This window comes from Schistocerca piceifrons, chromosome 2 (genome assembly GCF_021461385.2).
Source record: "Schistocerca piceifrons isolate TAMUIC-IGC-003096 chromosome 2, iqSchPice1.1, whole genome shotgun sequence".
NCBI classification, from domain to species: domain Eukaryota; kingdom Metazoa; phylum Arthropoda; class Insecta; order Orthoptera; family Acrididae; genus Schistocerca; species Schistocerca piceifrons.
The window spans coordinates 718,810,772-718,825,477 of record NC_060139.1 but is presented as its reverse complement, the minus strand read 5'-3'; the positions used below and the strand labels follow the sequence as shown (position 1 = coordinate 718,825,477).

Sequence of the window (14,706 nt, the reverse complement as noted above, 5' to 3'; positions counted from 1 at the left end):
GTGTGTGGGGGGGAGGGGGGGGGGGGCATGCATGTAGGCGCACATGCATACACATACACGCTAGCACTCTTTAGACAAATTGCTTTTCCTTTATTTTTAAGAATTAGAAATTGACCTATGTCTATGAAACAATGTAGCAGACCAGAACTAAATCATGTCATGTACTCTCAATAAGTGTAATCCTACAATCATGTTTGATGGCATTTAAATTGTGATCTCATAAAATATAACGATAAACTTTAATTAACTTCTGTTTAGCAGTTTGTATATCATTCCATAAGATTATTATTCTGGATATTCTCCAGGGGGGGAGAAAAAAAGAAAAAGAAGAAGCAGCAGCTAAGTTCAAACAATGTACCAATTTTATAGCAGCTTCAGTTGTTATTTAGATTTCAACCACATTATGAAAAGGGCAGATTGCTACTTACCAAATAGAGGAGATGATGAGTTGCAGATAGGCACAACAAGAAGGCTATTATACATTTTAGCTTTCAGCCAAGAGGCCTTCTGTAGTCTTAAACACACACATTCACACAAGCACGAACCTCACATGACCACTGTCTCTGTCTGCTGAGGCGTCAGTGGCCAGAGACTGTGGTCATGTTTAGAAATTTGTGCCTTCTGTTTTCTACTTCAGAAGGCCTTTTGAGTGAAAGCCAAACTGTATAACAGTCTTTTCATTATGCCTACCTGTGATTCAATGTCTCCTATATATGGTATTGTTGTTGTTTATGAGAACTTGAGATATTCTGTGATCAGTTCAGTGTTGAATAAAATTACACTGAGTAAGTAAAAGACTATTCTGATGAAGCTTTTGTTAAATTACCACCAATCTCAGGTGAAAATAAATAATGCATAACTGCCTACAGCTTCAATGCGTCTGTGGGGGATGGTGATCAGGCTAATACGAGTGTACATGTGTGTGAGACATGATACAGCTCGCCACCTAAAACTAACAGTTTACGTAGAATGGATTGCGATTAACAGAAACATTTCCTTTTGGTTACTGACATGCAGTCAGTATGTATAACATATTGCAATAAGGTTTGTCATCTCACTGATCACTTTGAAACATAAAAAGCAATTAGAGATATAAACTTTGAAATAACTGTTTAATCTACATCTTTGTACAATGCATCCTGTTATATTTGCAATGAAAAACAAACTAATATATGAAATTTTGAAAATTAATAATCTAGACTTGAGATTTATTATTCAAAATGTAGGTATCACTTATACAAGGTCTGCTCAAAACATTTCGGAACTTTGTCCATAAAGTTTCTATCCATTTACCTTTTACTTATTGTGCATGGTCTTCTTTGAAATACCCTTCTCCACAATGAATACACCACTTCCAGAAGCAGTCTTGGTTCATCGCTTGCTGGATCCCAGAAAGCACACTTTGTGAATTTTCTTACATCTTGTCTACTGTTGCAAATCTTTGTCCTTTCAGTGAGGTTTTAAACTTTAGAAATTAAGTCCACAAGGGCAACGCCTGGAGAGTATTGACGACGAGGCAGCACAGTGATTTCTTTTTTGTGCAATACTCACAAAATGGTTGACTGATCTGGTCTTGTAACATCAACGAAAACGGCCTTGCTGTGCTTGTACTGTGAACAGCTAAAAGTAAGGGGAAACCACAGCCATAATTTTTCCCGGAGGCATGCAGCTCTACTGTATGGTTAAATGATGATGGTGCCCTCTTGAGTAAAATAATCCCCCATTTGGTTCTCCGGGTGGGGACTGCTCAAGAAGATGTCATGAGGAGAAGCAACACTGGCGTTCTATGGATTGAAGCATGGAATTTCAGATCCATTAGTCAGGCAGGTAGGCTAGAAAAAATTTAAAAAGAGAAATGGGTAGGTTAAAGTTAGACATACTGGGAATCAGTGAAGTTTAGTAGCAGGAGAACAGGACTTCTGGTTAGGTGAATACAGGATTATAAATACAAAAGCAAATAGGGGTAATGCACGAATAGGTTTAATAATAAATAAGAAAATAGGAATGCGGATAAGCTACTGTGTACAGCATAGTTAACACTTTGTTGTAGCCAAGATAGATGTGAATCCCACAGTCAACATAGTAGTACAAGTTTATATGCGAACTAGCTTCACAGATGAGGAGGGGATAGAGGAAATATATGATAAGATACAAGAAATTATTCAGATAGTTAAGAGAGTTTAATATCCATGGGGGACTGGAACTCGATAGTAGGAAAAGGGAGAAAGGAAAAATGGTAGGCTAATATAGAATGGGGGAAAGGAATGAAAGAGAAAGCCACCTGGTAGAATTCTGCACAGAACATAATTTAATCATAGCTAACACTTGGTTTAAAAATCATGATAGAAGGTTGTATATGTGGAAGAGATGTGGAGACACTGGATTGTTTCATATTCATTATATAATGGTAAGACAGATTTCGGAACCATGTATTAAATTGTAAGACATTTCCAGGGGCCGATGTGGACTCTGACCATAATTTATTGGTTATGGACTGCAGATAAAAATTGAAGTAACTGCAAAAAAGCAGGAATTTAAGGAAATGGAACCTGGATAAACTGAAAGAGCAGAGTGTTGTAGAGAGTTTCACAGGGATCATCAGGAGCGATTGACAAGAACAGTGGAAAGGAAAACAGTAGAAGAAGAATGGGTAGCTTGAGAGATGAAATAGTGAAGGCAGCAGATGATCAAGTAGGTAAAAAGACAAAGGCTAGTATAAATACTCGGGTAAGAGAAGAGATATTGAATTTGATCAATGAAAGGAGAAAATATAAAAATGTAAAAAATGAAGCAGGAGAAAGGGAATACAAGCAACTAAAAAATGAAATCAAAAGGAAGTGCAAAATGGCTAAGTAGGAATGGCTAGAAGACAAATGTAAGAATGCAGAAGTATGTATCGCTAGGGGTAAGCTAGATGCTACCTAAAGGAAAATTAGACCTTTGGAGAAAAGAGAACCACCTGCGTGAGTATGAAGGGCTCATATGGAAAACTAGTCCTAGGCAACATGGAAGTGGTATACTGTGGGTCTATAGAAGGGATATGTATTTCAAGGCAATATTATGGAAATGGAAGAGGACATCGATGATGATGACGATGATGAGGGAGATACGATACTGTGTGAAGAATTTGACAAAGCACTGAAAGACATAAGTTGAAACAAGGCCTCAGGGCTGGATATTCCACCAGAAATATTGGTAGCCATGACAAAACTCTTCCATCTGGCGAGCAAGATGTATTTGACAGGCGAAATACCCTCAGATGTCAAGAAGAATGTAATAATTCCAATTCCACAGAAAGCAGGTGCTGACCTGTGTGAAAATTACCAAGCTGTTAAGTCATATTTGCATAATACTAACATGAATTCCTTGCAGATAAATGGGGGAAAAAAAAAACTGGTAGAAGCCAACCTTGGGGAAGATCAGTTTGGATTACAGAGAAATGTAGGGACATGCATTCCAATACTAACTGTACAGCCTATCTTAAAAGAAAATTTAAGGAAAGGCAAACCTACATTTATAGCATTTGTAGACTTAGAGAAAGATTTTGACAATGTTGACTGGAATACTCTTTCAAATTGTAAAGGTGGCAGGGGTAAAATACAGTGTGTGGAAGGCTGTTTACGATTTGTACAGAAACCAGATGGAAGTTATAAGAATCGAGGGGCACGAGATAGAAGCAGTGGTTGAGAAGGGAGTGGGACAGGGTTGTAGCCTATCCCTGATGTTATTCAATCTGTATATTAAGCAAGCAGTAAAGGAAACAAAATAAAAATTTGGAGCAGGAATTAAAGTTCAGGGATAAGAAATAAAAACTTTGAGGTTTGTCAATGACACTGTAATTCTATCGGAGACAGCAAAGGACTTGGATGAGCAGATGTATGGAAAGGACAGTGTCATGAAAGGAGGATATAAGAAACATTAACAAAAGAAAAATGAGTATAATGGAATGTAGACAAATTAAATCAGGTCATGCTGTGGGAATTAGGTTAGGAACTGAGACACTTATAGTAGTAGATGAGTTTTGCTATTTGGGCAGCAAAAAAACTGGTGGCCGAAGGAGGGAGGATATAAAATGTACACTGGCAATGGCAAGAAAATCATTACTGAAGCAGAGAAATTTGTTAACATTGAGTGTATTTAGTGCCAGGAAGTCCTTTCAGAAAGTATTTGTATGGAAGTGAAACATGGGCAATAAGCAGTTAAGAAAAGAAGAGACTAGGAGCTTTTGAAATGCAATGCTACAGAAGATTAGATGGGTAGACCATCTAACTAATGAGGAAGTACTGAACAGAATTCAAGGGAGGAGAAATTTGTGGTACAAACTGCCTAGAAGAAGGGATCAGTTGGTAGGACACATTCTGAGGCATCAAGGGATCACCAAGTTAGTACTGGAGGGAAACATGGGAGGTAAAAATTGTAGAGAGAGACTGTATGCTGCAGTAATTACTCGGAGATGAAGACAGAGTAGCAATGAGAGCTGCATCAAATCAGTCCTTGGACTGAGTACCATAACAACACAATCACGAACTAACAGGGATAAATGTGTGGGTGTATTATCACGATGCAAGAGCCATGAATTGTCTCATCACATTTCAGACTGTTTTCTCCTAACATTTTCTCACATGCGTTGCAACATGTCCCAATAGTACCATCAATTAACAGTTTGTGCTTATGGCATAAATTCATGATGAACTCATCTTTGAAAGGCAAAGAAAACTATCAGCATGGCTTTGACACTTGCCCTGACCAACTTTTTTTGGTCTTGCAGAACCTTTCCCGACCAACTGAGAAGAGCAGACCTGGGTCTCAACAGCATAACCCCAGATCCACATCTCATCACCAGTTATGATTCTCTTAAGGACCATCCCATTCTCATTTGCACTATACAAAAGCTCTTCACAGATCATGAGGTGAAAGTCTTTCTAGTCTTGATTCATGAGCCTTCAATTCGATCTTGGCAGCACATGGTGCATTCCAAGATGCTGCGCCAGGATTTCATTACATGATCCAACTGAAATGTTACATTCTTCTGCAATCTCTCTGAAAGCCTGTCTTTGATTGGCATACACAATTTTGTTGTCGTTCCTGACATGAGTGTCATCGGTAGACATCGAAGGTGTCCTGAAAGAGGGTAATCTTTAACTTCCGTCCAGCCATTTTTAAACTGTGTGAACCACTCTTAGCACCGAGTATGGCTCAAGCACTCATCACCACAGGATTCCTGTGTCATTTAGTGTTTCTTGTGCAAGTTCTCTCGAGTGTCATGAAAAATATAATGCAGACACTGTGCCATCTGAAAATTCACAAACTGTGCAACACAGCATTCTACTCAATACAGTACTGGACAATAACTAACAGACATACAACAGTGAAACTTTTGGCAGTTACACATTAATCACAGGCTTTTGCAGGGGTGCCAACCACATTTCACTCCAACACACCATTGGCACGAAATTACAAATGATTCGGAATTTTTGAACAAACCTAATCCTTTGAAAAACGGCAATGTGAGGTCACTTGACAAGTTTATTTTCTTTTTGTTTATGGTTGTTCATAATTTTTTTCTTTGTGATATTTCTTACAACATCCTCCCAGATTAAGTCCTGGTGTGCTCTTGCATGTTTCACAGTACAAAATTGTTTCTCTTCTTTCTCCTTGTATTTGCTGCAAAACATGTAATCCTTTGCTGACTTTTTTTCTGTTCCATTATAAAATGCATCTTCCTATTTACTCCCTCCCCTGTGTCAGACAACAGAGATCTTCATCCTTTTTTGCTTTCCTTTCTTTAATTTGTATTTCTCACCTGGTTGGATGAGTAGATTTCTTCTGTAGAAAATCTGAGTCTCCAGTTGTTCTCTACATTCATTTTTGTCTATTGAGTGAACAATATAACTTTTCACTACTGCAGTTTCTATCAACCAGAAGAATCATATTTTTCCACAACCTGTGTGACTGCCTTGTAAAGTCATAGCAATAACAGTGGTGATCTTCCCTGTCCACACCTCCCATAAACTTCATGTATTCTAAAATAACAGTGGGTTTCAGGAACTGAACTGTTCTTTCTTCTTATAACCAGTGATCAGTTGGATCTGAGGACCAAAGAATGTACTCAATATTGTCCCTGAACTCTCGTCATGGAATGAAAACCACAATTTTCATCTCACATAATTCATATTCAGGCATTAAAGTTTAATTTTGTGCAATTTCTGAGCAAGTTTACAACTTGTGTAGAATCTGTTACTATAGATATGTGAGCCCAAATCACCTACATAAGTTATCAACCACTGTATGAAATGAAAAAGGTAAATCAGGATGAATTACAACTTTCCGCAGTTGTATTTCCATAATATGGAATGTGAGGAAAACATAATGATTTTTTGAATCACACAGACAGAAAACTCATAAACCACACTTCGTGATTTCTTTGGATTGTAGCACTTTTAAATTCTTCTATTGGCATCTACTGTGCTATCATCTGTATCCACATTTTGTTCTGGTACACAGAGTTCTTTGCATTTAATGTTAATATACTCAATAACCACCTTCACCTTGCTTCCTCTTGTACAGTGACACCCCTGAGCTGTGAGCCCAACCAAGATATTTGGGGGGAGGGGAATAAAGAAAAAGATGAGAAACTTCCTTGAAAAACTGAGTTCTAGCCAGTCTACTGTTGAATATAGTCAACTAATTCTGCCTTAAAATTCAATGCTATGCTCAATATTACAACAAAAAAAGCCTTCAGTTGTTCTAATAAAACATCTCCCAACGAAGTCCCACCCTGAGTGTTTTGTAAGTGGAGTGACTTTCTGTATATTTCCTTTAGCATGTATATTTGCAGCATTTACAGTTTCACTAATAAGATCATCAATGAAGAAGAGCTGGAATTTTGGTCGAACGCCATGAGGGATGGTTAAAACTCATTACTCTGTTGCATGACAAAGAAAGAAAACTTCAGGAGATCACTGTCGCCATTATAATAAACTGTCCAGGTTTTCACTTTTCCCTCCAAAGTAGATTCTGATTGACTATAACTTATATCACTGCACATGGTGGAAGTTTCTTCCCAATCACTCTCATCACTAAATTCACCTCCATCCTCAATGTCTACGAGAAGCTGCCTGGCAATAACACCACCACATTTTCTAGCAGCCATTATCAGTCAAGAAACATGTGAATGTAACACATTTGGAGTTATCAGGTCTTTGTGCCAAGTGCTGCTATATGCCTAGCGAATTCCAACAACGAAACAAATGGAAGGAACAACGGAAACGTGTTGGATACTGTTCGACATCGGAGCTGTAGAGTAAAATTGTAATGTCAGACATAGTCCGACAGAGGATCAGAGGAGTTAAAAGAGTTAAAGAAAAATTCATAAAAATTATAAAGCAAAAAACAAACATGCAAACTTCAGAACTTTTGTAGGTTGTTTAGTTACATGTTCCATAGATCATTTGAATGCTTCTTTTATTTGAAATGATGTGGAACAAGTCAGTTTACAGTATATGTATACATGATCAACATTTACATTAATGAGAAAATTATCATTATGCCTAACTCCTTGCAGAGGTAACAATACAATGTCCGTTGGTGAGCACCAAATATTATTCTTACTACTTTATTTCGTGCAATCCATACTTTCATCATGAGCAATGACTTACCTCAGATAATTATTCAATAAAATATATAATTGCATGGAAATATACAAAATGCCAGGAGGCTGATTTTCTATTTTCCAAAATTAGCAATTATACAAAGAACAAATTTAGCTAGACTCAGTTGTTTGAGAAGCTCAGTAATACACTTCTTCCATTTCAGGTTTTCATTAATATGTAAACCCAAAAATTTGAAGCATTCTAGCCTATTTAATCATTCCTGCTCAAGTGCTACATCAATTGTTGATATGACTATTTGCTTTACAGAATAAAATATAATGTATGGTTTCTTTTCCAAAATTTAGAGAAGGTCCATTTTCTTAGAACCACTTTATAATTCTTTGGAAAATATAATTAACCACCTCTTCTGTTAATTTCTCTCTAATGGGATAGCACTAGTACCACCTGCAAAGCGCAAATTCTGCTCACTGAATGTTAAGTGGAAGGTTATTCACATATACACAGTATATGAATGTATCCTAAACTGAACCCTGTGGGACTTGTTTTGGGATTTCTCCCCAGTCTTAAAATTTTCTACCCTTCAAATATTGTTTGAATTATTCAGCACAACCTTTTGCCTTCTATTTGTTAAATAAGATTCAAACCAGCTGTGTTTAAAGCCATTAATAGGTTTAGACTGTTGTCACCACAAATATATACTTTTCTTATAATTTTTCGCTTTGATTAGAAAATTGTTGTAATTGAAAGAAGGTAATCTTCTATGGATTTTTGGTGCACACAATGAAATAACAATCTCACTTCAGTTCAGATGTTAGGTCACACACTTAGTCACATATCCACAAAGTATTCAGTCTAGTTGAGTTTAAGATCACACTTTTTTTTTTTTTTAAACAAAACTGTTTTAGCAGCATCTGTTTTAAAGAGAATGTTTTTAAGAAGAGTTTCAGAAGGAAATAGGCTGCAAGTTGTTGTTCATGTCAGCACCAATGACACCAGTTGCTTGGGTTCTGAGACCATCCTCAGTTCCTATGGGCAGCTGGCGTTAAGTGGGGTAGACAGCTGGCTTCACTTGTGCGGTGCAAACAGAGCTCACAATTAGCAGCATTTTACCTAGAGCTGATCGGGATCCTTCGGTTTGGAGCCAAGTGGACGGTATCAACCAGAGGCTCCGTTGATTCTGTGACAGTCATGGCTGCAGATTTCTAAACCTCTGTTATGAGGTGGAGGGTTGTAGGACTCTCCTTGGTAGGTCAGCAATGCACTCCACAAAGGAAGCAGCTACTCACGTAGCATAGTACTTGGGGAGCACACAGGTTTCTCCTCCCCCGACCCCCTTCCCAGCAAGGTGGTAGTTTGAGGTCCTCTGATGAATGCTCACCAGTTGATACACAAGAGGTGAAATCAGAGAGCATAAAAAGTACACACAGTTTGACTGTCAGAATTTTAACAGTAGATTGTCAAAGTCTTCATAACCAAGTTCCTGAACTTACTGCCCTCTACGAAAACTGTTGCCCCCCAAATTATTCTAGGAGCAAAGAGCTGACTGAAACCATAAGCAGAAAGCTCCAAAATATTTAGTGAGGCAGGAACTTATATAAAAAACAGAGATTAGATGACACAGAAGGGGAAGTGCTCACTGCTGCCAACAAAAATATGCATTTATTAAGGTCGAACTTTGAGTCTAGACAAAGTTATACAGACATGAGTAGCAAGCCTAGGTGAACTTAAGTTAATTATGGGAATCGCATGCAGGAAGATTTTGTGAGTGTAACATCTGTTACTGCTGCAAGTAACAGATGGATTATACAGAACCATGTATTGTTATGTTGTAAAAACAATCTGCAGCCAACAACACACATTTTGATTTGCTTGCAGGCCAGTGGTAATTATCTATGAGGTCTTATTATGACTGGTAGTGTATAGTTTTTAAAAGATAATGTCCAATTCATCCTCTGATGATGGTTGGGTTCAGAACTTCTTTGGTTAGGATAATGATGAAACACACCATTCCTTTGTAACACTTTTCATTTCTGGGTGACGGAAGTTGACCCAAGTATTTCTATAGTGACATGACTTGTGGAGAAGATCATGAGTAGTGTTCATAGTTACTGCAATTTCATATGGTGTCACTTGGCAGTTTTCCTACACAATGTCTTCAATGGTGACAATATCTGAAGCTTGCAGCAGAGCAAGCTGTGACCCATTTCAATTCTGTTTTGTTATTTGCCTCCTCAAATGAGTTTTTTCGTAATTATCATTAGCATTAGTGACAGATGTGCCATAAAAGATGTCAGTCTGTAATTCTGAGTATAAGATCAGGCCTAACTTTGCTAAATTACATTAGTCAAAATAATCTCCTAATTAATGATATGAATATAATCTCCTAATTAGTTTGAACCATTTCAAATAACATGTTTTGCTAACTCTTTGGGTGTCATGGCACCATGGAAGGGTAGTGAAAAAGATTGTCTCCTGGTTTTGTTACTATGTGACCGTTCCATATGCAACATATGCTAGAAAGAGGTACAAGAAGCACTCAGTGCACGGAATGTATGTGTTGGTATCACGATAAGTGCGTCAAAATTAATGTCTGAGATTCAGAACCGATGGAGACCAGTGGCAATGCCGTACATGTGCGAATGTTTAGCGGAAAACAATTTAAAAGTCTCCATAACCCTTCAAGAAGTGGAAATTAAACATTAAAAAAAAGAACTAGCTGCAATACACTCTGAACACAAGGATCTCTTGAACAAACTCAAAATACTGAAGGAGAAACTGTCTGCTGAGTACATAACAGTGAGCAATCTTGAGATTATGTTGGCGTCCCAGGAAGGGAAAAACGATGCTTTAAGGGAAGAACTGGCTGCAGCATGCTCAGAACATGAAGAAATAAAGAAGAAAATGGCTACAGTGGAAAGTGAACAACAAAATACTTGTGTACTGTGTTCGTGTGACTCATGTGTGACCGGGAATACCGGAAATAACAAGCTTGTTATTGGAAATAAGGAATGTGATTTTAGTGCTTCAATCAATCAGACCAGTAATTATGTATGTTGCACCAGCAGCTCAAAAGTAAAGAGCAACCAATTCTAATATCAGGTAAGACAAACTTACTTCAGAAAACGACACAAACACATCTTACAAACTCATGTTTACCCACCAATGATCTCCAAAACAAAGTGGAAATGGTACAAAATTCCATGAAAACAAAAAAATGAGTGAACAAAAGTGTAAGGCAATCATCTTGGGTGACAACCAAGGCTGCAATATATCAAAATTTCTAAATGAAGGTGACCACATTCGGTTAACGTCCATCCCCAAGCAAATGCAAGTGTTGTCCTAAAAAACATTGACAAAACTCTCCAAAAACATGCACCTCTGACATCGTTGTAATTGCAGCAGGAACAAATGACGTCACCTGCAACAACAGCCAGAATCTACTAAAAACACTAAGAAACAAACTACCGTGCATTTCATCAAAGAAAGTGTTCCTAGTGGACGGACCATTTAGACACGGCCTTCCAAACAGGTCGTGTGTAAACACAGATGTAACAAACACAAACTCACAAATCTATAAACTTTGTTCAAAATTCGCAAATGACACCGTAATTGAAGCCAGCAAATTTCGCAGAGAACGCTACACACAACATGGGTTCCACTTGAACAACCTTGGCGGAAGAGAATTCGCAAATCACATATCACAAACTGTAGAAAAAAAAAAAAAAAAAAAAAAAAAAAAAAAAAAAAAAAAAAAAAAAAAAAAGGACAAAGTGGTCCTATAATACTTCTTAGATTTAAGGGACAAAACATAACTGTAAAAATCCTTGCACCCAAAGACAAAACCAGTGTGAACCATACAGGTTACGCCAACGAGGTAGGATGTTAAATCTAGAAAATTGTTTATGGCCACGCCCCCTACCTCCACAGAGGCAATAAAAAAGAGCAGTCAGTGTCCACATACATACAACTTCTCCATATACCACCAAAATGTGCAGACAATAACAAACAAGCTTGCAGAAATTGAAATCCTATTCACAACAGACCTACAATATGTAAATGTCATTCGCATTACAGAACATTGGCTGAAACCAGACCAAATTAGTTCAGCTAGCATACCTGGTTACACATTAGCTTCCCACTATTGCAGGAAAAGCCAGAAAGGTGGAGGTGCTGCCATATTTATAAAAAATTCCATAAACTATAGAAGTTTTGACCAGTTTGACCACTTACATAAAGAAAACGATTTTGAGGCAGCTGTAATCGAAATTCTGGAAGCAAATATAATCGTAACACGTATCTATCATTCTCCATCAGGTGATCTATGTGTCTTCCTAAACAACCCTGAAATACTCATAAACAAACTTCACCCAAACAAAAAGGCACTAATTTTATGTGGTGATTTCAATGCTGATTTCCAGTCTGCAGGACATGTGGAAGAATCCCTACTGAATCTCACTAACTCATTCAGTCTGAATCCCACTGTAACATTCCCCCCAAGGAGCAAAAACAACACCAAAACCACACTTGACCAGAAATTTGTAAACTGTCCCTACCAGGAAGTCGAACCTCTGGACACAGGCTATAGTGATCACTGTTGCCAACCTTACAAATGTTCTCCCCTTAGACTGCAACACCAAATACACAAGTGAAGTAAGAAGTTACAGCAATAAAAACATGAAAATCTTCAATGATTCCTTAGCAGCATAAACATGAAACAAAGTATATGAAGCAGACGATAAAGACAACAAAATGGAGTCATTCCTAAACAAATTTCTATATCACTTCAATATTGCCTTTCCTCTTAAACTCAAATGCACCACATCAAAAGAACCCAATAAGAAGCCATGGATAACAACTGGTATAAAGATTTCCTGCAGAAGGAAGAGAGATCCGCCATTGGGATCTTCCAAGATTTGTCCAAGGCATTTGATGTCATAGACCACAAGATTCTTCCCAACAAACTGGAGTCAAAAGTGGCATCAGAGGCACCCCACTAAACTGGTTCAGCTCGTACCTGACAAATAGGAATAAAAAAGTGTCAATAAAACATAACAATCAAGGACATATCGAAACATTCTACTCTGACTATTGCAATATTACACAATGTGTGCCCCAAGGCTCAATACTTGGACCACTGTTCTTCCTTGTTTACATAGACGACCTACCATCAAATGTCAATGCCAGCACCAGTACACTCTTTGCAGATGATACCAGTATTCTCATTACAAGCAAAAATGAACATGAACTCCAAGAGGCCATAAATGGAAATACAGACGAACTTGGTGATTGGCTTGAGAAAAAAAAGCTCATAGTTAACACAAAGAAAACCAGTTACTTAAACTTCCACCTAAGAACAAATAAAATTATGCCTGATATGAAATTACACAGTTCCCAAATATCTCCAAATACAGAAACAAGATTTCTACGCATATGGATCCAGGATAACCTAAAATGGCAAACACACACACTAATAAAACTAATAGTAGGCTAAACAAAGTGTGCTATGCCCTACGCATCCCTACATACTGCACAAGCCTAGAAACTGCTCACACAGCCTACTGTACACAATTCCACAGTGTAATGCAGTATGGTATTGTATGCTGGGGAGACTCTACACATAGCCCTAACATTCTCCTCACTCAAGAGAGCTATACGAATAATGAATAAGGCAAAGCCAACAGATAGCTGCAGACCTTTCTTCCTATCCCTTGGCAGCCTGTATATACTAGAACTATGCAAATTTGTAAAAAGTAATATTACAAAATTTAATAAAAACTTAAATGTCTATGACTATGGTACTAGGCAGAAAATGGAACTCCATGTTAAAGAAATGTGCACATCTGCCTTTGAAAACTCTCCCTTCAACAAAGACATTAAAATATACAACAGCCTGCCATCAGAAGTAAAAATCAGTAAGTCCCTGACTGTATGTAATAAAAAATTAAAATCATTCCTACTTGATCATTGTTTCTACAGTGCAAGTGAATTTCTGCTCCATGTGGGTGGAAAGAAACATGAAACAAATTGTAGCAAAGAATTTTGTAAAGAGTAAAACATTAATGCAAGTATGTGCAAAAATCTTGCATCTATATCATCTGCTACTAAGCAAATTAAGTGCAGAAAGAATATCCAACCAGCTACTGTTGTGTATATGTGTGAGAGGAATACAGCACTAAAATACAAAGTGTGACTATGTAATTTGTGTGTTCATAAATTTGTGTGTTCATGCTCAGAAAATAGGTATGCAAACTCATTTTTGTGTAAACTTTCAGCATATAACTTCATGCCAGTAAATTATCATAATGTCCAACATCAAATGTATGTATGTTCATCACCATGTGCATGTCATGTACAGTATTGATTCAGAGGACAATAAATAAATAAATAAAGCTCAGTTCAATTAACTGATAGTAATTATTTCTTATTACAGAGACACTGCTGACATGTAAACAGATTTAATTACTACATTACTGATACAGTTAGGAAAATAACTCATAGAAAAGTATCCATGTAGCTAGTTTCCAAAATATGTTAGGAACGTCAGCACACAATTAGTTTCCAGATAATTACCACTTTTGTGTATGGTATTGTTTATTTAGCTGTTTTTACAGTTTTGTCATCAAGAAGGCTTATCACAGTCTAAACTTTTATCACTATGAAGCTCAGACCAAAACCAATTTTTCTGCAATATTCAATTAATTTGAGATAGTTCTAATTATCTAAATTATGTAGTTAACAATGTGAAACTTTTAGTATCCATTTTTACAAAGTTATATGAACACTTGGCCTAAAGCCATTTTGAACTCAAGTCTGTTCCAAGATTTTGAACATTGAACCAGTGTTAGTCAAAACAGCCATAATGTATTTGTGCAATAATGTGTTTAACTTAATATGAAACCAGACTGTGAATTAAAACTGTTAATAACGTATGCTGGTGAACCTGAATACGAAAGACACTCATCGCCTAGATTTCAAGTGGAACCAACGTCAATCTGAACCGTAATAATGTAATGATTGCAATGATGTGTAATTGCGAATCAGAAGATGGACAGTGATGTAGGACAATTAACACGGATTGCTATTAACTTTAATA

At 37.2% G+C, this 14,706-nt stretch overlaps 1 protein-coding gene across 1 annotated transcript in view; it reads right to left on the bottom strand.

Moving 5' to 3' along the window:
* LOC124775794 (glyceraldehyde-3-phosphate dehydrogenase 2-like) overlaps nucleotides 1-14,706 on the bottom strand; it is a 90,631-nt gene that overhangs the window by 975 nt on the left and 74,950 nt on the right. The window lies entirely within an intron of this gene.